Below are 22,306 nucleotides of genomic sequence, written 5' to 3' on the forward strand. Positions count from 1 at the left end.
ATCGAGTGTTAACTCTGTTTTCTCTTTGAATAGACTCTGGAAGAGGGATGTTTATTTGTCCCTGACACTCCTGCTCTGATACAAGAGGCTCCAAACAAAGACGTGGTTCACCGAGAGAAATCTAGTGCAACACACACTGACAAAATCACAGCATTCGATGTAGCACACACTGTAGGAGCCATACAACCAACCAATCAGCAGGGTGCCCGACCGACCGACCGACCGACCAACCAACCAACCAACCAACCAACCAACCAACAGGCTGACCGACCGACCGACCAACCAACCAACCAACCAACCAACCAACCAATCAGCAGGCTGACCGACCGACCAACCAACCAACCAACCAACCAACCAACCAACCAACCAACAGGCTGACCGACCAATCGTCCAAACCACCAACCAACCAACCAATCAACCAACCAGCCAACAGGCTGACCAACCGACCGACCAACCAACCAACCAACCAACCAACCAACCAACCAACCAACAGGCTGACTGACCAACCGACCAACCAACCAACCAACCAACCAACAATCAATCAACAGGCTGCCCGACCAACCAACCAACCAACCAACCAACCAACCAACCAACCAATCAATCAACAGGCTGACCGACCCACCAACCAACCAACCAACCAACCAACCAACCAACCAACCAACCAGCCAACCAACCAATCAATCAACAGGCTGACCAACCGACCAACCAACCAACCAACCAACCCACCAACCAACCAACCAACCGACCAACCAACCAACCAACCCACCAACCAACCAACCGACCAACCAACCAACCAACCAACCAACAGGCTGACCGACCGACCAACCAACCAACCAACCAACCAACAGGCTGACCGACCGACCAACCAACCAACCAACCAACCAACCAATCAACCAACCAATCAACAGGCTGCCCGACCGACCAACCAACCAACCAACCAACCAACCAACCAACCAACCAAACAACCAACCAACCAACCAAACAACCAACCAACCAACCGTCCGACCCACCAAGAAACCAAACAACCAACAAAAGACGTGGGTGAAATCATAACCTCCCTGGTGGAGGTAACAACAGCAGTGATGGCAGCATCTACCACAAAGACACAAAACAAGTACAAAGAGACACAAAACAACGATGGTCAGTAATGATTGTTCTGTCTCAGAGTCTGCTCATGGTTGTTTGAAAGAACCTGAAGAGCAGGTCTGATTGTACTTCCTGGATTATTGATCTCCTGGGGTGTGACTCGTTTTTATAAAATCTACAAAAACACAAAAACACTCACTCCATGAGCGAAATGTTCAATTATTTTAACAAAAATAATGATGCACAACAAACACAATAACAACAAATTCCTATTAATGACTAAAACAATGTTACGGCCTGAATCTCACTGGTTACTCATCACCTCTGAGGTTTAAGGTTTTTATTGTTTATCTCACTGAATGCACCACAGAAATATAATTGGAGTTGATGTCACGTCGGTATTTAAAGGGATATAAAAAATATATGAGCACAGAAACAATAATAAAAACCTCCTTGGAAATTAGTTCTCAAATTGTTCTCATTTACCGTGTTGTGACAGGAAGCTGTTTCCTTTACGTTAATTATGTGTAAAACTAAAACCAGCGCAGCTTCATAAGATCTCGGAGGTGCAGTGGAGGAGCAGCAGTGACAGAGAGGAAGAGCCTGAGTGGAAATAATGAGGCTCAGAGGGAGCGGGAAAACATCAAAGTGGACGAGGCTCGTTGTCTCACGGTGACCTGGACACCTGACGAGACGGCGATCCCTCGGCCGAGTCATCAGCGCCATCACTTCAACACAGGGCTGTAAACACCACTGACTCACAACTGTGTGATTACACATCACACATGAACACACACCCACAGACTGTTAGCTGATGGTATGGATTGTAGTTAAATTACAGGTTCATTAGATCATTATCACCTCTTTAATCAGCAGAGAGCAGAGCGCCCTCCCTCCAGGAGGCAGGACCAGCCATGAAGCAGCTCCGGCTTTTGTCTGTCGACACATTTTCTCACCAGAGAGAAGAGAACAAAACAAAGGTCACGTTGTTAGAGACATTAGAAGACACAGATCCCCAAAGATATTCAGGTACCATGATGTAAGACGAAGAAAAGGGACGAGCTGACTCCCTGCACATTGTACTTTTGCTCCTGCAGGTCTGTCAAGGTGATTTTATGCATCGAACAAAGCAGCAGTGCTGTTGTTATGCAGGTGAGGACAGTCGCTGACGAGCAGACAGACTGGAAATCCTGGATTTCCACAGGAAAAGAAAAGCCAGAATCTCAATGATCCCACGACTCAGGATTTTATCTGTTTAATATGAGCCACAGTCAAGGTCTTTGTAATAATGGATCATGTCACCCAACTGCAACAGAGGTGCTCTTTCATGCAGACCTGAGCCTCCCACCTGTTTGTTCCTCTCCTCCCACCTGAGCCGTGTGAGCGCTGTGCCGGGCGCCGCAGTGAGCAGCAGATGTAAAGGTCGCCGCTCGCTCGCGCTGGTTGTTATGATCAGTTTAAAATATCACCGTGTGCTGCAGCATCAAGTTTCTTCTTCACTGGATTTAGGAAGATCAAACCAGGAAACACTACGGTGGCCCAGACAGGTCAACACAATGCAAAAGCAACAACACAAATAAACATTTTACGTTTGTGTTTTGGCGTTTGCATTGTGATGACCCCTCAGAGCCGCGGTGAAACACCCGCCCTGATGAAAATACCCCACAGAATGTTTCTGGAGCAGCCCTGCATCTTTCTGCTGCTGCCTGTGTGGATGTGGAGGGATGAGGGAGTGGGTGGGGGCGGGTAACATCCTCCTCACTCAGTCGTCTGCGGCGTCTTCTGGCTCGGGCGGCGTGACTGCGTTGGCTCGGCGTGTGATCAATGCTGTCGGCCTCACGCAGCAGCAGCAGCAACAAAAGGTGGAAACAAACAGTCCCACCGGCGACATTGGCCCAGGACCGGAGTACCACTGGTTTATTGACTAATGTTCGCAGAGCAACCCCCTCACTACTGTGAAATCTGCTGCTGGTGCATTCTGGGAACATGAAGAGACGTCCTTAATGTTATCAGCAGCCCCGGTGTCCTCCCTACTGTGACCAGCTGAAATGTCTTCTGGGAAAAAGGCCTGTGGAAACTGTAGTAACTACTGTTAACACAGCGCCGTCCATCACATCTTACAGATGCACAGATGTTTTGTAGATTTACAGATGTGCATCATCTTACCTGTCTGTGATTCTGCAAATGAAAGCCGCAGCAGTAAAGAAGTGGCAGCTTCAGTTGAGTTGTGCTGCGACAGTCCAGAAGAAGAAGTGTGAATAAAGAAAGTATTTCCATCCATCAAACAAGCAGCTGCTTCCTCTCACATCCAGAGCGTCAGAACAAAGCAGCAGCTGGACGGCGACACACATCTGTCATATTTCATCGACAGTGTGAAGAGTCTGATTGTTTTATAATTGACTCTAAATATTAAATGTCTGTGTCTGTCAGTTTTACTGTTTGTTGACCTTCATGAACTCTGGATTTAAATTCACTGTAAAGACGGTTCAAAGACTGTCGCACCTGAAAACACATCACATGACCATTCACGAACACTGGGCATGTGCGAGCCGGTGTAAACAGGAAGTAGATTGTCTCCTCTGCAGTTGTAGCATTAAAACAGAGAATGTAATTGAACAGCAGCTGCTAGCAAAGACAACAAGGTCAGTGACACTGTCACTGTCAAGAGCCCCGCCCCCAGGTTCAGCCCCGGACCTCGTTAACTCCTAGAAACACCCCTGCATGTACCTGATCTGTTGGTAAATGCCTCTCCTGCTGCTGCGAGGTGGCCTGATTCCTACACAGCGTAAATACAAACCACTTTGTGTGTCTCCGTCTCTCAGCGGAGAGTCAGTGTAACGACCTTGATGCAGATCCACACGTCGGATTTTTACAGACCAGCAACCACATGAAGCCGAGATGCAGCAGGAACTTCACAGTAAGAACCAACATTTGGTTTGACAGTAACCAGCTAAGCCCGTTAACCAGAAACTCTGAAACACAAAATCCTCTCAGACTAAAACTCATCAGAACATTTCCGTGTGGATGCCGGCGAAGGGTTTATGAGATTTAAGAAACAATAACAGGAAACTTCTGGACACTTTTAATCTTCCCGTCTACGACACGACGGGAACATGAAACATGTTTGCTAATGCCTTTCTAATTATTTTTCCTCAGCTCAGAAAGAAGCAGCCCGATGGAGTCTTAAAGGAAATGCAGTTTAACCGCAGGGACGCGGTGACATCTGAGGGGATGAAAAGATTCACAAACATGAGCTTCACACAGAAACAGCTCTGGTTTAGTTTTGTAGTTTTTATCACTCGCATGTGCGACAACAAATGATTTTAGCATCTTCATCCGTCCATCATTTATCTGGGATCGGCTCGGAGTAGAAGAAGGTAGCCTCAGACGTTTCCTCCTCCAGCTCCTCCCGGGGATCCCAAAGTGTTACCAGGCCTCATGGGAGGTGGACAGGGTCTTTCCTGGAGTCTCCTCTCAGCTGGACGTCCACACATCCAAGAGCCCCTGTGGATCCACCAGTAATTGACACAACGACCCCCCAGTCAGGGTCAGAGTGTCGGCGTCTGGGGGGGGGGGGGGGGGGGCGAAGTCAGAGGCTGTGAGTCACTGACTGATAAATAATGAATGACTAAAAGGCAGCACACACCACAGGTATCCAAACATCTGCACCTGTTGTCCTCTCTCTCTTTTGTTTGACAATGGAGACACAGAGGAAACAGGGAGATCATAAAGAGAGAGATGCAGCACAGCTGTGTCATTGCAGCTGCTCCTCCACTCTGACAATATAAAACAATGATAATAATAATAACTTTACTTGTATGGTCATTTTTGCAGACAAGATTAAAAACAAAGATCAAACCCTAAAATGAAAAAAATCAATAAAGGTATCTGAATGTCGCGTCACGGTCCCTCACTTTATGTTGAAACTCTTTGGGACTTTTTGTTGGATTTTTGATTCAGTTCCTGTTTTATTTTGAAGTTGTGTATCCACTGTCATGTTACTTCCTGTCTTTGTCTTGTGTTTCCCTCCATGCTGATTGTCTGCCCCGCCCTAATGTGTTTCACCTGTGTTGCCTCACCTGCCGCCTTGTGTGTATTTAGTCTGTGAGCTCCCACTTGTCTTCGTCAGTCTGTCTCTCGTCCTCTTATCCTCCTGTCCTCCTGTCCTCCTGTCCTCCTGTCCTCCTGTCCTCTTGTCCTCCTGTCCTCTTGTCCTCCTGTTGTTTGTTCTAGTTTTCCCTCCAGTGAAGTTTCCGTCTGTCGAGCTCTTGTGTTTTTGGATTCTTGTTTGTCGTCGGCCATTTTCAGCCGTAACTCACAAATTCAATCACTAATTATGAAACAACTTAACTCAAATGTCTCTAAGGATAAAATGACAATGTGCTGACAGTTTATATCCAAAAGGTCAAAGGTCAACTTCACTGTGACATTATAATGTTGTGCACTGACTGACTGAGGACGGTGAGACTGTGACCATGTTTCCTGTAAGTCGTGTGGTTGGTGGAGGGATACCAGCGTTTTTAGATGTTTAGTGTGATTTCAGCAGAACTGAGCGCAGCAGGTCCCGACCTTGTTTCTGCAGCGACTATCGAGATGAAGCAGCTCACAGAACACGAGTCTCCTCATTAGCTGAGAGACGTGTTCACAACATCTTAACCCTCAACATCTGCAGACGCGAAGAGACGGTCGTAGACTTCCACTAAAGCGAGGACGAGCTCTGTCACAGTGAGGTGCGGAAACATGACGTGATGAACAACAAGAGCTGTGGAGCATCAGTGGTATTTATAACACCTGCATGGAGAGGAGGGGTCTGACCTCTCGCTGTTCGCTCCCCGTCCTTCAGGAGGAAGTTCAGAGAATCGAGAGCAGAACTACTTGTTTTTGTAAGAGCACAGATGCTGAGGCGGTGAGGACCCTTCACTCTGCATCAGCATCCCTGACCTCGAACTAACCGTGTCCCCTCCCAGCTCTTCACTGCAGCTGCAACTTTGTTTTGATATGAGTTTATTTTAATATGATAATTCTGATGTTTGATTTATTTTGACAGTGTTTTCATGTTTGTCTTTCTGGAGCTCACACTAAGAGAAATTACAATCAATGTTCATTGAAATGATAATGAATTATCAGCTGAACAAACACCAGGAGGCGGTTGGTCCACACCAGTCTGTAAATAAAGATGGATGTGACGTCACCCACAGGTTTCTGAAGCTCAGTGTGAGCTGCTCCGCTGTTGCCATCTTGGCAGTGTCTGACTCCGCCCCCTAATTTCCAGCTAATCCAAAAATAGTCGAAGAGGAGGGGCCTGTTTGGAGCCGAGACTTCGATGCATGACGGTTTGTGACAAGCATACACTCACCCACCTGTCACTCAAAGAGGCCACGCCCTCAATCCTCCATAACTGTAGTCCTTAATAAAATGTAGACAGGTGAGTTATATAAACAGGTGTCATGAAGGTTTTTGTACCAGGCTGTAAACATGTTTATTTCTGCTGTAAAGTTGGACATTTTAACATGGGAGTCTCTGGGGACTGACTCACTGTTGGAGCCAGAATATTATATTAATATTCATGACAGATTTGCATTGACCATTTCTGGTTAATTGTGGGAGAGTTGTGGGCGGAGCATGAGGCTGCAAACCTTTTGAAGTTGACTGAGATTCGAAAGGGAAATTTGGTGGAGGTGTGTGCACAGTTTTACTTTAGTACAGATCCTAGCCTGTTTTATAAATGAGGCTGCAGGTGTTCAGCAGATCTCTGCAGTCACCTGAGGAGCTCTTCAAATATTAGTGGTGAAGGATGAAGAACTAATCTGACCTCAGGGTTCTGGGAACTCACATTCCCATGGAAGCAAATCTGAGAGTTTCAGTAAAAATCTAAATGTCCTCAGGCTGTAAATGCAATAAAAACAAAAGACGTGGGTGATGAGAATTAATCAAGAGTGAATGATGAGCATCATGAATATCCAACGATGTCACACAGGGTTGAGATTTTGGTTTGTTTCTGGGGACACAGATTTTGATGATGATGGATATCAGCTCTGGGGACGGAGCTTCAGTCAGATTCTCCTGCTGAGGAAACAGGAAGTGCAGGAGGTTTGAAGCGTGGACCCACGAGAGTGAAGCATTGAAAGAGATGCGGATGAAGTGTGTGCTGTCGTACAAAGATCTGCCACAAGCCGACTGTTACTGAGCCGGTGAATCTGCTGTGACCTCAGAGGATCACGACCGTGACTCAGTGGAAACAAGGAGAAACACCTCTCACATCTCTTATCCTCCCTCACAAACTGGCTGCTCCTCTCCTCACTGGGTTTGGCAATTTTTTTCAATAATTCTTCAGATTAAATCTCATGATTTTATTCATCGACTTGAGGTGAAAAAAAACTACTTTTTTTTACTGTTTTCAGGTCGTCCGTCCGTCTCAGTCTCGAGGACAGAAACACAGCGACTGAACTTCTTCAAATACACAAACATTCACAAAGACTCAAGGATGAACTGATGAGATTTTGCTGTTCAAAGGTCAAAGGTCAAGGTCAGTGTGACCTCACAAAACACGTTTTAGCCGTTACTCAAGACTTCACAGCAATTGTGACCAAAGTTTCACACAAATGGTTCATATTTGATATTTTCTATGACTCTGGATAATTCTAGTTTCTTAATCAATAAAATGTGTTTCCCCTCTGAGTTCAATCAGTTCAGCAAATACCTGCTCGCCCCAGTTAGTCTGTTTTTTTGTAGAATATATTTGTTTATATTTTACAGTTTATACCTTCATTCGCTTAAATCTGCATGTAATGTTTTTTGTTTCTATAATTTCTGGTGGACATCGGATGTTTATTGGATGTTTATTGATGATCAGAGATAATATTATCCCCTGGGTGTAAGTGTTGAGATTTAACAGAGTTATGATTCAGAGAAGAAGAAATGAAGTGCTGATGGTTTTAAAGCACCGTACCATCCTCCACCAGCTGACAGAGGAAACCCGAACTTCACCATCATTCCCACAAATACTGTGTTGAATAATCTGCATTAATGTGTGAATAGGCAGCGTATGATTTTAACAGCAAGTCCATTAGTGGAGGATTAAGAAATGAAGGCTGGGGTAAACAGTGTTGGTGGGGGGGGGGGGGGGGGAGTGGACGGAGGGTGAGAGGAGCAGAGTCTGTGATGCAAATGAAATTAGACCTGAATGGTTATTGTCTCATTTCTTAAGGGCTGTTGGGGTTAATTACACTCAATCTACATAATACATGACCGTTTCATAGGCAGCACATATCTGAGACAGAGAGTGGAGGCAGAGGGAGGGCAGTTAGCATTTTCAATTATCCGACTCATTATCATCAATAATTAACAGGAGAACACAGCCTTTGGTTGGGCATGAAAAATAGCTTCAGTTAGCGAGAGAACTGCAGGAAAGGTGCTGAACGTGTACGAGTGTGAGATACGTCACGGTCTCATTTTTCACCAGGACTTTAATTAAACTTTTGTCCATCAGACGGCAGCAGAATGTGGCCATGATAATAATTCATTTCATCATTCTTGTCATGATAGTTTTATGGCTTTAGAGGTGTGATGTCTGTCACTCAGACTGAATCTTAACAAACTGTCACATGGATGAATCCTAATGAACTGCCTTTCCTCATGTGCACATCCTTCGGTTACAGTTTAGCTAACTAATGTTAACTAGTTTATCACTTTATGTACTTTATTCACATATCATTATCTCAATGGAAACAGACCATTCACTATTGTTTTGGCAACAAAAAAAATCACATTTTGCACAAAACTGCGATGGAAATTCAGCTACTGTCTGTTTCCTATCAAGGAAACTTAAAAGAACTTTAAGTAGGTTTGTGGAATTAACAACGCAGAGGTTTACACAGCCGTTATACTACAACAACAAGAGTTTCATCTTTATTTATCATTAGATCGAGTCATTTAAAGCTCCATGTTTCTTCTTCTTCTGTGTTTTATTTGAAGTGTTGATCCATCAGAAGATATAAAAACCATCTCAGTGTAGTTTTACATCTCCTCTCTCAGGCTTCTCTCTGGAGCTCTAGTAACAACAGGTCTGTGAGCCAATCAGAAGAGAGGAGGCTCTGAGTCTCTCCTCTGATTGGCTGACTGTTTTCTGAGTGATTCAATAAAAATAAAGCAGATTTCAGGTAAAAACACTCAGAGAAACCAAATCCTGCAAGGTTTGGATGGTGGGTCCAGGTGGGCGGGGCTTGGTGACTGCTTTGTTGTGACATCACAAAGTTCCAGAAGTCCTGACGGCTGGTTTTAAGGCTCAGTTTCTGAATACAGGCTGTGTGCATTTCTCTGTGGACTGAGGCTTTGATACTTTCACAGTATTAATATAGAAGCTAGAGCTGATCTATAATCACACTACACATGGACACAGACCTTTACTCTGGAGGAGATTTAAATCTTGTTTGAGTTCAGCGTTTTCGCTTCACTCTCAGTAAACATGTCTCAGATTTTCATCTGTCGTTATTAAAAAACCTGCGTTTGTGAAACAAAGTGTGCGTCTTTAGACCAGGACTCAGTGATTAGTTCGTGTATCAGACGAACATCTTCCTGTTCATCCTGCTTTCTGCATCCTGGTTTCTTTGCTCGGACTCCATCGTCAGCTGGTGGAAAACTGAAGAGGAAAAAAAAGGAAATTGCTCCATCTGGGCTTTAAAGGCAAAATCCAACACAGCAGAAGCAGCCATGTTTTTTTCCTGTTTTATTTCTCATTGAACTGCCCTGCAGGTTTTATATCATGTTACACTCGAGATCAGAGATGGAGATGGAAAGAGAGCAGAGGTAAAAAAAAAAGATCTCAGGGTTCCCTCGTCCATTTGGCATGCATGGGTGGGTAGAGAGAGAAGAGAGAGTGTGTGGGTGGATGAGATACAGAGAGGAGGAGAAGAAGAGGAGGATGAGGAGGAGGAGGAGGAGGAAGATGGGGGTAGATTTTTTTTTTAATGCGGGGTTCCTTCACCCCAGGGACACCTATCTGTCTGACCACGGGAGTGAGGAAATGAAGGAACAAAAGGTTGAGGAGGAGGAAGAGGAGGAGGAGGGATGAAGAAGAAAAAAAAAAGACTGGAATAAAATGTGTGTGTGTGTGTGTGTGTGTGTGGGGGGGGGGGGGGGGGGGTATGGAGGGCCAGATCATCTACACCCTTTCCTGTAAGGGAGGAGAAAAAAGGCTGCAGCTATGTGTGATAGTATATGTGTGTTGGATGCACACATGTATCATTAGGCATCATTAACCACAAATTATACAGAGAGAAAGAGAAAGACAGATGCTGCTGTTGGCACATTATTTTACTCCTGCCCCCCCCCCCCCCCCCCCTCCCCTGCAATCTGCAGCCCTGGGGGGGGTTAGTGAGGAGGGGGGGGGGTGAGAGAGAGTTAATCTAATACATGTGTAGTGTGATTAAAGGAAGAGCTTCATCACTGTTGACAGTTCAGATGAATGTGATGCTGCAGTGAAAGGATATTAAACACTGAGATCGCACTGAAAAAAGAGGCAGAGGAGAAAGGGTTAAACGTCTCTCTCTCTCTCTCTCTCTCTCTCCCCTCCTCCTCCCCCCTACCTCTCTCGACCACTCGCTGCCTCTCTCACCACCTGTTAGTTAGTGCGGACCCTCATGCACTGACATCCACTTGTTTGTGTAGGAACCTCCTCCACTCACAATCAAAGGTAAGAAAAAGCATTATCCTTTATTCTCAGCAGTTCTTCTTCTTCTTCTTCTTCTCTTCTTCACACTGGTGTGATTTCTGCTCTTTTATTTATTTATTTTTTAGGATTATTTTCACTTCTCATTTTTATCTGTGCATCCTTCATCTCTCCGTCCTCTCCTGTCTTTCCATCTCTCTTTTTAAAATTTCTGCCAATTGTGCAAATCAGTGGTGGAAAGTAAATATTTACATTTGCAACATCAATTCTGAACAATTTTTACTTTACATCATTTTATCATTTGTTAAAATAACGTCTCTCTCTTAAACATAACTTTACTTTTACAACTTATTTTGGACAAAGGCAACAAATGTAATATAATTATCTTTTAAACCATGATGCTCTGCTACAGTTCAAACAATCCAACACCAAATAAAAGTTAATGCAGATTTCAGTGTGTACTTAAATTGCACAATGAATTTTGTAATGTATTTATTCTAAAAAATGAAATAATTGCTTCATGTCTGATTTAGATAAATAGAAATCAAAATACACAAAAAGTATTTATTTCAAAAAACTTAAAGGGACCCGCTGCAATACTGGAACAGACCACAAGGGGTCTGCATTATTCAAAATAGTTAAAAATCAGCTCCTCCTCCAGATTCATTTATAAATGATGCTGCGTTTCACGTCTCAAAGCGTCAGTTACAATCACAGACTGTAAATAAAGATCGACGTCGCCCTCAGGTTTCCGAAGCTCAGAGTGAGCTGCTTTACCGTCACCACCTTGGCAGTGTCTGACTCCGCCCCCTAACACCCAGCTAATCCAAATATGGTCAAAGAGGAGGGGCGTGTGTCAAGCCAAGAGTTCGGTGCATACTGGTTTGTGGCAAACATTTACGGGGACTGACTCACTGTTGGAGCCAGACTCTAGTGGTCGTTACAGGAACTGCAGCTTCTGGTTTCAGCCTCAGAGGTCGATGCTTGGTTGTTTCTGTAATACATAATATAATACACTTTTAGTCATTTTAGTTTAATTTCTGTTGAACTCGTGTCAACTTTAAGACAAACAGTCGTGACAGGAAGTTTATCTGAGTTTCTTCAGTCTAACACAGAATTATCGTCTGAATTCACTCATTTATCTGAAAAGCACATTAAATATTGAGACACTTATTTCCTGATGTTTTTCCAGTGTTTTGAAGTACATTTTCAGCTGCAGGACTTTTAGTTGTAATTCTGTATTTTTATCCTGTTTGAGTTGATTAAATGGTCTGAATACGTCTCCCACCACAGCACTGTTAACCCTCATATGTCAGAGCAGCTGTCAGTGCTGCCTGAGTTAATCCACAGCCAGAGGCATTACAGCTCATCCACACGTCTCCCAGGCTTCCTCTGCTCACTGTGTCAATTCAGTTTCATCTGGATTGATCAGGGATCAATAGTGAAGGGAGAAATATTCCCAGCCTTTATGTAAATGGAAGTGGAGACGCAGTAAATATGAGCTGGTCTAACACCTAAACATGTTGCTGCTCTGACGTCGTGAGCTGTGTCCCAGTTCAGGAGGAGGTTCATTTGAAGACTAGACTAGACCGTCCCATTTTGAAGGCTCCTTCAAATACATCCTTTCCCCGGGCAACGAAGGCTCCGACAGCTGGATCCTTCCTGGTCCAACATATCCCAAGATTCATTGCACGGTGGTAATGAAAGCAAACAACAGTGACACAGAGTCTGAGAATCACACTTATAAATGTAAGTATTGTGTCTCAGCTCAGCTCAACAGCGGCACAACTGTTAAAACCAAGAGACTTAAAACTTCAGGTTTTTGGGAAAAAAAAGTCACGTGTTGTCAGGGTTGCTAGGCGACAGAAGCCACTCTTTGTGACGCAACAGTAAGGATGAGCGCAGAGAAAATCCTCCGTAGACCAGAGAGTCTCACTTCCAGTCGGCCTTCGCGTCTACGACAGCTACGAAGGGACCGAATAAGGACAAAGCTGCAGTGTACTCAGGTCCACCGTGACATCACTGCTGGGCGTGGCTACAGCCCGTGTTGGCAGCACGGCGTTGCAGCAGGTGGTGCAGATGCTGTAGTGAACTTGCCTCTCGTCGTCGCTCAGTGTTTGAGTTATGGCAGATGCAGCTCTGCGCCGCTTCTGTTCGGGTTCAGCCGAGACAAGCTGTGTGAAGTATCAGTCTGCATTGTTCGCAGTGTTGTCGGCACACATGGCGAGATGTTTATGTGCAGTGCAGAGCTCCCGTCGCCGTCGCCGTCGTCATCTGTGGCCAGTTGAAACGGAGTGGGAACCGTGGCCAACCGGCACAATCTGGAACTGAACCATTCAGGTTTTGGAGCGCACATCCAGCCACGCCCATCAGTGGTGCTGCAGGTGGAGGCCTGTTCACCCTCCTGACTGAAAGGCTGTGATCATAATCATCATGTTAATTATCATTATTATTATAATCGTTCAGTGAAAATCAAGGAGGTGGTTGTCAGTTCTGGTTCTTTAGAAGCACAAGATCAGAAAATGTATTTGACAGATTTCAAAGATAAAACAGTGACACCAGCTCTGTCTCTGCTAGAAATGATATTTATGTGCAACTCATTCAGAACAAATATTTATTAATTAAGACAGGATTATGTTTTCTATTAATATAATGAGCTAATGTTGTTAATTTGCATATTTGGAAACTGGACGTATCAGTTCACAGTTAACGTGTTTGTTTTAACCAAGATGTCTGTAGTGACTCCAGCTTTATAAACTGTTTCCAGGTTCTGTTCAGACTGTCACAGATCCTGGTTCAGGTTCTGGGAAGATTCTGGTCTGGTTTAATACAGAAAGTGACTTCAGACATTTAATCTAAACCACCATCTTTAACTTTAACTTAACCAAAGAGCTGTTGTTGCCTCTGGATGTGAACCTGCTCATTTCATAGATACATGTAACTTTCAACTTCCGGTCATTCAAAATGTGACCTACACAGACAGAGCTGAGGTTTCTGTTTAGGTCCATCAAGAGCTTTCACACCTGCCACTGAATCTACTACAACCTGCAGTTCCTCTAACGACCACTAGAGTCTGGCTCCAACAGTGAGTCAGTCCCATAGACTCCCATGTTAAAATGTCCAACTTTACAGCAGAAATAAACATGTTTACAGCCTGGTACAAAAACTGTTCTGGTCTCTAGAGATAATTTCCTCCTTCATGACAGTTAGTTAGCATTAACGTCACTTCTGCAGCTGATCAATCCAAATCAATCCAATAACATTTGTGTTAGCTTCAGCTAAGGTTAGCATTTGGCTTCCTCAGCTAGTGTTCAGTGATACAGCATTAGCATTAGCTGTATTGCTGTCTAGTTGTTGTTCTCTACTTTTTGTAATTACTTATATTGATTATTGTTATGTACTAATTATGGCTCTAACCCTGAAAAGGTATGACCCCGTTGTCTTTGCTCAGGTTTATTATTTCATAATTGTTATTTTTCTGACAGATTTGCTCAAATTCCCGTGAGCTGGAATTAGTTAGAAAAATGAAAATTGGCAGAATGAGAATGAATCATGTTCACCAGGTGAGGAGTCGGCCAGACGGTGGCGCTGTAATTAAGGCTCAACGAAAAGATTTTGGAAAGGCCACTCCCCTCCCACCTTTTGCCTGATTGACAGACAACTCCAGCTCAGAAAACTGGTGGTAAAAAAAAAGACAAAAGTCAGATTCTGATCTTAACTGAAGTTTGAGCTTTGCTTCATTTGTCTTTGTGAGTCAGCATACAGGTGGCACTGCAGGAATGTGATCAGTTAAAATAGCCTGAAATCTGGAGTCATGAGTCTGATTCACTTTTTTCATCCTTGTTGAAGAAACCAGCTGAACTGTGCGTCTGTGTGTCGGGCACGAACCAATCAGCTGTAACCGGCTGTGCAGCCGCGGCGGAGCTTCTTCCTTGTTTCTTCTACATAAATAAGATGATTACTTCTTCTTTTTGTCTACGATGACTGTAACTGGAGCTTCTCCCAGCATGCACCGGGTAGAGGGGAACAGGTTGGTGGTGGCAGAAGCTCAGTTAACAGCATTATTTCTTATATTATATATATTATATTACATATTTCTTCAACCTGAGTGACTGACCCCCACACTGCTTCACACTCACACACTTCACTGTTGTGTTTAATGGATAATCAACCACGTGTTGCAGGGAGGATAAAAAAAAAAAACCCAAAAAACAAACAATCTAATTCACTTTTCCAGCCAAAATGTTTCTCTGCTTCTCTCTGGGATTTGAAAACCTCCAGTCTCTGAAACGGCACATTATAATTCCTACCCACCAACAGCTGCATGTAAATCAATACAGCCTCAGTGCCGACACAGACCTGATGTTATTGGCTGTGGAGTTGCTTCAGCAGAGAATGAGAGAAGATGAGGCCAAAGCACAGAAAGAGTCGCAGGAGAAATCTCTTCACTCCTTTTTCATTTTCCAGTTCATGGTTGTATATATGTCTATTATTATTATTATTATTTAGTGGTAACATGTAACTAAGTACAGTTACTCAAACGAGTTTTGAGTTTAGTTAGTTTTTTATTAGGAAGGGGAAAATAACTTTGTGTGTGAAAGTCTTAATTTACAAAGACTCTGAGGAGCTTTTCAGCCTCTTTTAGCTTCAAGTTTTGCAGCTGGTGAACACAGTGGAGCATTTAGCAGCTAAAGAGCCACATATGGGTTCGGGTTGGTGGAGACCAAACACTGAGCTAAGAGAGCGGGAACATGTTGATCTGTAACTGCTGGATGTGGAAACACTGACTCCTCGACGGCTGGGTAACATTAGTTTAACCTGGGCAGCACGATATGCGAAGAAAAATCATACTGCGATTATTTTGGTAGATATTGCGATTCTGATATGAGTCACAGTTTCAGTCGGAATGATCATTTTTGCATTTTATTTTTGCACTTTTTAAAAACAAATTGCAGCTCCTGTGATTTGAATATATATATATTGGAAATATTGTGATTTCAACTATATTTGAATCAATTGTGCAGCTTTAGTTTTGACGGTACGTCAGTATTCCTTTGTCCTGTTTGCTAATGTTGTGATGTTTATGTTGTGATAGCTTACCCTGACGTTTTAGCTTTAGCTGAGGCTAGCATGTGGCTTTCTCACCAGATAGCGTTCAGTGATATAGCATTAGCATTAGCTCTCCTTCTGTCTAGTCGTTCTCTCTCTAGTTTTTATTATTATATCACTCAGGTACTGGTTCTTCCTCTCCACTTTGTCAGGACATGTTGTTGGTGGGATGTTAGCTACATTAGCAGGAGAGTTGTAAGTGTGTACAGTCTCTGGGAAACAGCCTCCTCTTATCTGCACTTTAGCTTAGCAGCAGCTGAAGCCACAGTTAGCTGTCTCTTCGTTTGCTCTGTATCATGTTGTCTGTCTGTTTTGTAGCCACAAAGACCTAAAAACACAAGTTAGCTAGCACAGCGCTAGTACAGAGGATTTACTTGGTTGGATGCTTAATTCAAAACACGATGCGAGGTAGCTTCACCTTCCTTGTTAGCTTAGCTACAAACCTACAATCCTCTCTTCTGACATTTTGCACAGATTTTTGGTGTTTTATGGACGAATTTATGAAACAAGAAAATAATTGGCAGGTTAATCAATAATTAAAAAGAATTGTTAGTTGCAGCTTTGAACCACATTTAGTTGTAACAGTCACATATAAACTCTGAATGATCCTGAATAATTTGATGGTATTTCACAAATAGGTGATGCTATGGCAGCATTAGCAGCATTAGCAGCATCAGCAGCATTAGCAGCATCAGCAGCATTAGCAGCATTAGCATTAGGTGAACTGGTAGCTGTTCACCACCTTTCCTCACCTGTCGATCAGTAATCAGGTGAGTATTTAAAGTGATGGGACCGACTGACCACTGAGTCACCTCTCCACAGTGAGGGGGAGGCTGATGGGAGACTATTAATGCAGAGAGCAACATGAAGACATGTGTGACTAAAACAAGCAACACAGAGGGGATGAAGACCGACAGCTCTGTGCGAAGGAAAGTGTCTGCAGACACCAGGACGGGAATAAAGACTGCGGGAGTGAGTGGCAGGTGAGATAGGACAGCAGAGAGGAGGTGAAGGTGAGGGAGGGAGGGAGGGAGGATGCAGAGAGAGAAGCATTTAATGTGTCTTCATTAGCATACTCCACTGTGCTTTTCCCCTCAGCTTAACTCTCCACTGCTGAGTTTCACCAGTAATCCCACTGTGACTGAATATCAGTCACTGGACGTGAACCAGATTTCACTTTCATGTGGGAGAATGGTTCAGTTGATAAACGCTGCTTCCCCCTGAATTAAACATGACGACGGTGGAGCAGCAGCCAGATGAAACACCCACGAAATAAATGCACATACCTGCAGAGCTGCGGATAGAGAGGAAACAGCAGAACTGAAGTCAAACTTATGGGACAGAATCTTTTAATTATCACTAATTAGAAGATGACTGAGTGTCTCTGAAGAGGACTCACTCAGATAAAGTATTATACTAACAGAAAATTTAAAATGATAATGAATATGACTTTATATCATATAATTATGGCCTTGTGAGTAAATTATGTGTCTCATTATTGCACAGGTTCAGGTATCTATCAATCCATCAGTCCATCTATCAATCCATCAATCTATCTATCTATCTATCTATCTATCTATCTATCTATCTATCTATCTATCTATCTATCTATCTATCTATCTATCTATCAGATTCACTATTTCACAATCATAATTACATTTAGAACAGTTGTTTCCAACCCATTGTAATTTGAGAGTTTTTCACATAGGTTTTAATAATAAGGTCGTCGATCAGGAAGTCGGTGGTTTGATCCCCGACTCTTCCAGTCCACATGTCGAAGCGTCTTTGAGCAAGATACTGACCCTCGACCTGCCTCGGCTGATGCAGCGTCACAGTGTCAGGGTCGTGAAGACGAGGACAGTCTGCAGTCCAGTTCCCATAAGATTTTTTTCCACATTGGATATCTGAGTGAAATGTGCTTTACATGTGAAACATTTATGTTTCTTCTTCTAATGCATCTTCTTAATGACTCATAATTATGACTTAGGCCACGTTCAGGCCGACATCAGGCCGACGTCAGGCCGACATCAGGCCGACGTCAGGCCTCAGCTTTTGATTCAGCTCTGTACTTCACTGACTAATCAAACACTGTTTGTACAATAGCCGTTAACCTACTCTGTAACATGAACAGTGTTTTCTGCTGTTTACATGTGGATCATGGAGAAGGAGGAGAAAATGGCTGCCTCAGAGTTTTACAAACATCTGTGCCTGAACAACATCCACTACCTGAAACTAATGTTATTGTCTCATGATACTTAAAACAACTCCTCTGCACCATTTTCAGTCTGTGTGTTTTCTTAGACACCCACCAGCGCGGTCATTAAAGCTGCCTTCAAGCTTCCTCTCATGCTTACAATCAACTGCTTCCTCATTCATTTTATTTAGAGGTACCACAGGACTCAGATGCATGAATCAGCTTTTCTCCTTCTGCTCACAGCAGCTCACCCAAAACCTCAGAGGGAGGACATCGACAGAAACGAGCTGGATCCCTCATTTAGAAAACAAACCAAAAGGCTTTTATTGAGTTTGTGTAAAGTACGAAACAGACGAGTCTCCAGACAAACGATAAACAGAAGTGATTGATACGACAGTTTTCTGCCTCCACAGGATGAAAAACGACAGTCCGGTTTAGTGACTCTGCTTTGATCAACCTCCTCACTCTGTGTACACAGTTTATTTCAGATGTGCGGCTCTGCTTCAGCCTCGTTAAGGACGCCCTGCAGAGCTTTTAACACACAACACACTCGCACACTGAGAATATATTTCACTCAGCATCGGCCTCTCCCGCTGTTTTACTGTCTTCACTTCCTTAAACCTTTGATTTGTCCTCTCCCTCCATGATCACGACTCTGTGGGTCTTCAGGTGGAACATCAGGCAACAGGTTTGGTAACTGGAACCAGCTGTTCAGCATTTGGAGCTAACGAGGAGTCCAGCCAGTAACTCTCAGTCGACACAGAGGAAGTTCTTGTTCTGCCTCCAACAGAGAGTCTGGTTCCATCTCTGCGTGTGATTCATCTTCGAGAGCGTGCACGTACATCAAGCGGATTATTATCGGACTCAACGTCACCCTGTCCCTGAATTTACCTCAACCACACCCTGGACCAGTCTGCCCACTGAACCCAGAGACCAAACTGGTGTCAGCCCTCCATCAAACTCCCAGTTAGTGAAGTTGACCTCAAAATACCAAAGTCAGAGAGTGTTACCTGAATTAGTAGCTGTGATGTAATTACTGGATGTAAAACTACTCGTTAGTGAACAAAGTAATCAGATTACTGTAAGGTGATTACTGTCCAACAATGCTCATCTATGTGTGGCCCTTCTGTCTCCCCCTGGTGGCAGTGGCAGGAATTACACAAACACTGTCATGACAGGACTGAGTCCGAAAACCTGTTGATTAGTCACAGTTTAGCGCTTGGTTTTTAGATTGTGTTTTTGGTTGATGACTGAAATAACGTCTGTGCTGAACACAAGTTCACGACATTTTCATGTTTTATTCTACAACGTCCGAGTTTACGTCTCGGTTGCTAACAAGTGTCTAAATGAGAAGATGAATGGTTAACTAACCAGTCCACCTTTACAGCCTGGTTAACTCATCAGTCCACCTTAACAGCCTGGTTAACTCATCAGTCCACCTTAACAGCCTGGTTGTGTCTCTACAAACTGTCTCTAACTCTCAGAGGAAAAGCTTCAGAAGACGAGTCAGAGCTGAATCAAACTACGAGCTGAAGTTTAGTGATGGAGACGTCATGTGACCCTGGTGTTGAAGTCATGTGACTGTGGTGTAGCTGTATAGCCTAACATTAGCTTTTCACTTCTGCTGATTGTACTGAGGCTTCAAACATCATAAAGTGATGTTCGTTAGTGAAGATGATCCTGCTGAACTAAACCTGTCAGGGCGACGCTGACATCATGGTTGGGCTACAAACCTACATCCTCCCTGCAGGACGCTGTTTGGTCTTATAAAGTTAAAGTACTGGACAAATGAAGATGTGACCTGATGATGGCGCTAGATGAAACGTCAGAGCATCAGCAGAGTCTGTAGGATTCGTCCTCTGGGAACCACGAATGTCTGAACCACATATTGTGACGTTCAGATATAAGATAAAGTGGTGGACAGAATCTACGCCATCACGTCACGTGGTGAACAGACGAGGTGTCGAATCAAACAAGAGTTCTGGGGGAAAAAAATGAATTAGTACTTGGAATGAATACGTTTTATTTATGATAATGAAATGACCAGAGAATGAGTGACTGAGACTTCAGGTGAGGAAGCTGCAGGTTCTTGAGCGTTAACTTCGCACTAAGTGGCTCAGATTGTTCACAAGCTCATCATCTGTTTGTGTCGTCTACGTCCAGTTGAGATCTTCTTCACTGCGGTGAAGCTTCCTGCTGCTGATGACTGCTGAGCGCTCGTTTCACTCTCGGCTCCAAACGATTAAAAAAACATTTGAGAAGTGCAGGAGGACGAGGGAGGGAGGGAGGACAGGTCATAACACTGAGAGTAACGTCTGTGAGATAAGTGAGTATTATTATTAACACACTGACGGTGTCCAACAAGTCGACAAACAGTGTGAGAAGAAGAAACGCAGCGATGTGTGTGTTCACTACCTGATTATGATGCTGATTATGCCGCTGCTGTTTCTTTCCCTGTTAACTGTAACAAGGCCGTCGTCCACCGGGGATTGTTCCTGTCGTTGCTCATGTTCTTTACTCTCCCCAGAGTCTAAAGTCAACATGGAGGGGAAGTATTTAGTTTCTGACGCTCCACATGTCTGGAACGAATCTGCTCCAACTCTCTCTTTTTCTAAACCAGGGCTTAGAACTTCTCTCTAATGTTCATTGTTCTGTTTATTCCACTTTATTCCACTTAAGTTTCATAGATCAGCGTCTGTTCAGCTCTCAAACATGGACATGGAGACCAATCTGCACAAAATCAGATCATCTCTATCAAATTATTCTTCCCCTAAACTATAATAAATATGTATTTCAGTAAGAATCCCATCTGTAATGAGGTTATCACGGTTCAGTAAGTCATGGACGCCCGGAGTCCCGCTGTAATGATACTTTTCACCTCTGCCTGTGAGATGACTCAGTGTCACGTCTGCCCGTTCGACCCTGCAGCGGCTCCTCCCCCAGTCTCTCCTGGACGCCGCAGTCACATGGCACATCACGTCTGAGGATGGGGGGGTCCATGACGTCAGATTTGACCAGTAAATTTACTTTGGAAAAGGTCACAGGCAGAGCCCGAAGCTGAAGCTGTGACTCACTGGTAGTGTAGGGATGTGACTGTGGTGAACAGGTCCATCTGTCAAACCCTGAGTACTAAGTCATTTTTGTTTATCCACCAGGAACGACCTCAGATTATAAGCAGCCATCATCAGCTGCTCAGTGCCGAGGTGGAACGGCCCTCACCTTCAACATTAGTGTAACTTTTGAATTTAAAATTTACAAATTTATAAACTTTAAACACATGTTGTAAAGTTTAAAGTTTAAAGACATGCTCGCTGTATATCTAACCTTATTGTTGATCTTGTAGTGAACTGCAGTAGCTGTAGCTGGTGCTTTCGTTCAAATCCTATCTGTCTGTGTCACTGACTGACTGAGTGACCAAGTTACAGCATTGCTCGTTGCTCTTTCAAAATGATTTGGTGTGAATAAGCAGTGTTGCTAACTTAGCGCCTTTGTCACTAGATTAACTTTTCAGACTTTTTTCCAAAAAGCACCTTGCGACAAATCTAACAACTTTTTTGGACAAACATTAGCTACTTTCTAGAGAAGAGAGTGTTTGGTGATGTTGTCTGACGACGTCGTGGTTATAAAATCAGGATCTCAGCAGCAGCTTGGCAGTGACTGCTGGTTCACATGTCGTCTTAATGGGCCAATCAAATACGTGCAAACTTCTCTGTGACACGGTTATCAGTACTGGAAGATTAATACTGTTGTAAATGAGGTCATCAGTCTGCATCACTTCACTGTCAGACTGTGAGTGGTGATGTCACAGCTGTGGGTGATGATGTCAGACCAATGAGTGATGACGTCACAGCTGTGAGTGATGATGTCAGAGCTGTGAGTGATGATGTCAGACTGTGAGTGCTGATGTCAGACTGTGGTCTTGTCCTCACAGGTGAAAATCTTTGCATCCTGGTCTGTGTATGGCTCCTATATGTTTTGTTATATCCTCACAGCTGTACAGCAGGAACGTGGTTAAACTGGTTTGTGTCTTCAGTGAACTGGTTTCAGCATCACAGTGCGACACACCTTTCCTTTCTGCTTCTCAATCTCAAATACGATCCTTGTAAACCCAGACTCACTCATTCAATTTATTTCTCTCCATGTGTCAGACCTCACACATAAACACTCCTCATTAAATATCTGCTGTCAGCTACATGCAGCGCGCCGCAGAGGAGGCTGTCGGGGCTAAATTGTGTCAGACCTGGTAAATA

At 43.8% G+C, this 22,306-nt stretch overlaps 1 protein-coding gene across 1 annotated transcript in view; it reads left to right on the plus strand.

The window, feature by feature from the left end:
* Positions 1–10,656: 10,656 nt before the first annotated feature.
* Positions 10,657–22,306, plus strand: part of doc2a (double C2-like domains, alpha) — a 56,469-nt gene continuing 44,819 nt past the window's right edge. The window contains exon 1 of the mRNA XM_056400691.1: positions 10,657–10,777. The gene's annotated coding sequence lies outside the window, so the exon portion shown is untranslated. The remainder of the gene's footprint in view (positions 10,778–22,306) is intronic.

The sequence above is a fragment of the Seriola aureovittata genome, chromosome 17 (assembly GCF_021018895.1).
Source record: "Seriola aureovittata isolate HTS-2021-v1 ecotype China chromosome 17, ASM2101889v1, whole genome shotgun sequence".
NCBI lineage: Eukaryota > Metazoa > Chordata > Actinopteri > Carangiformes > Carangidae > Seriola > Seriola aureovittata.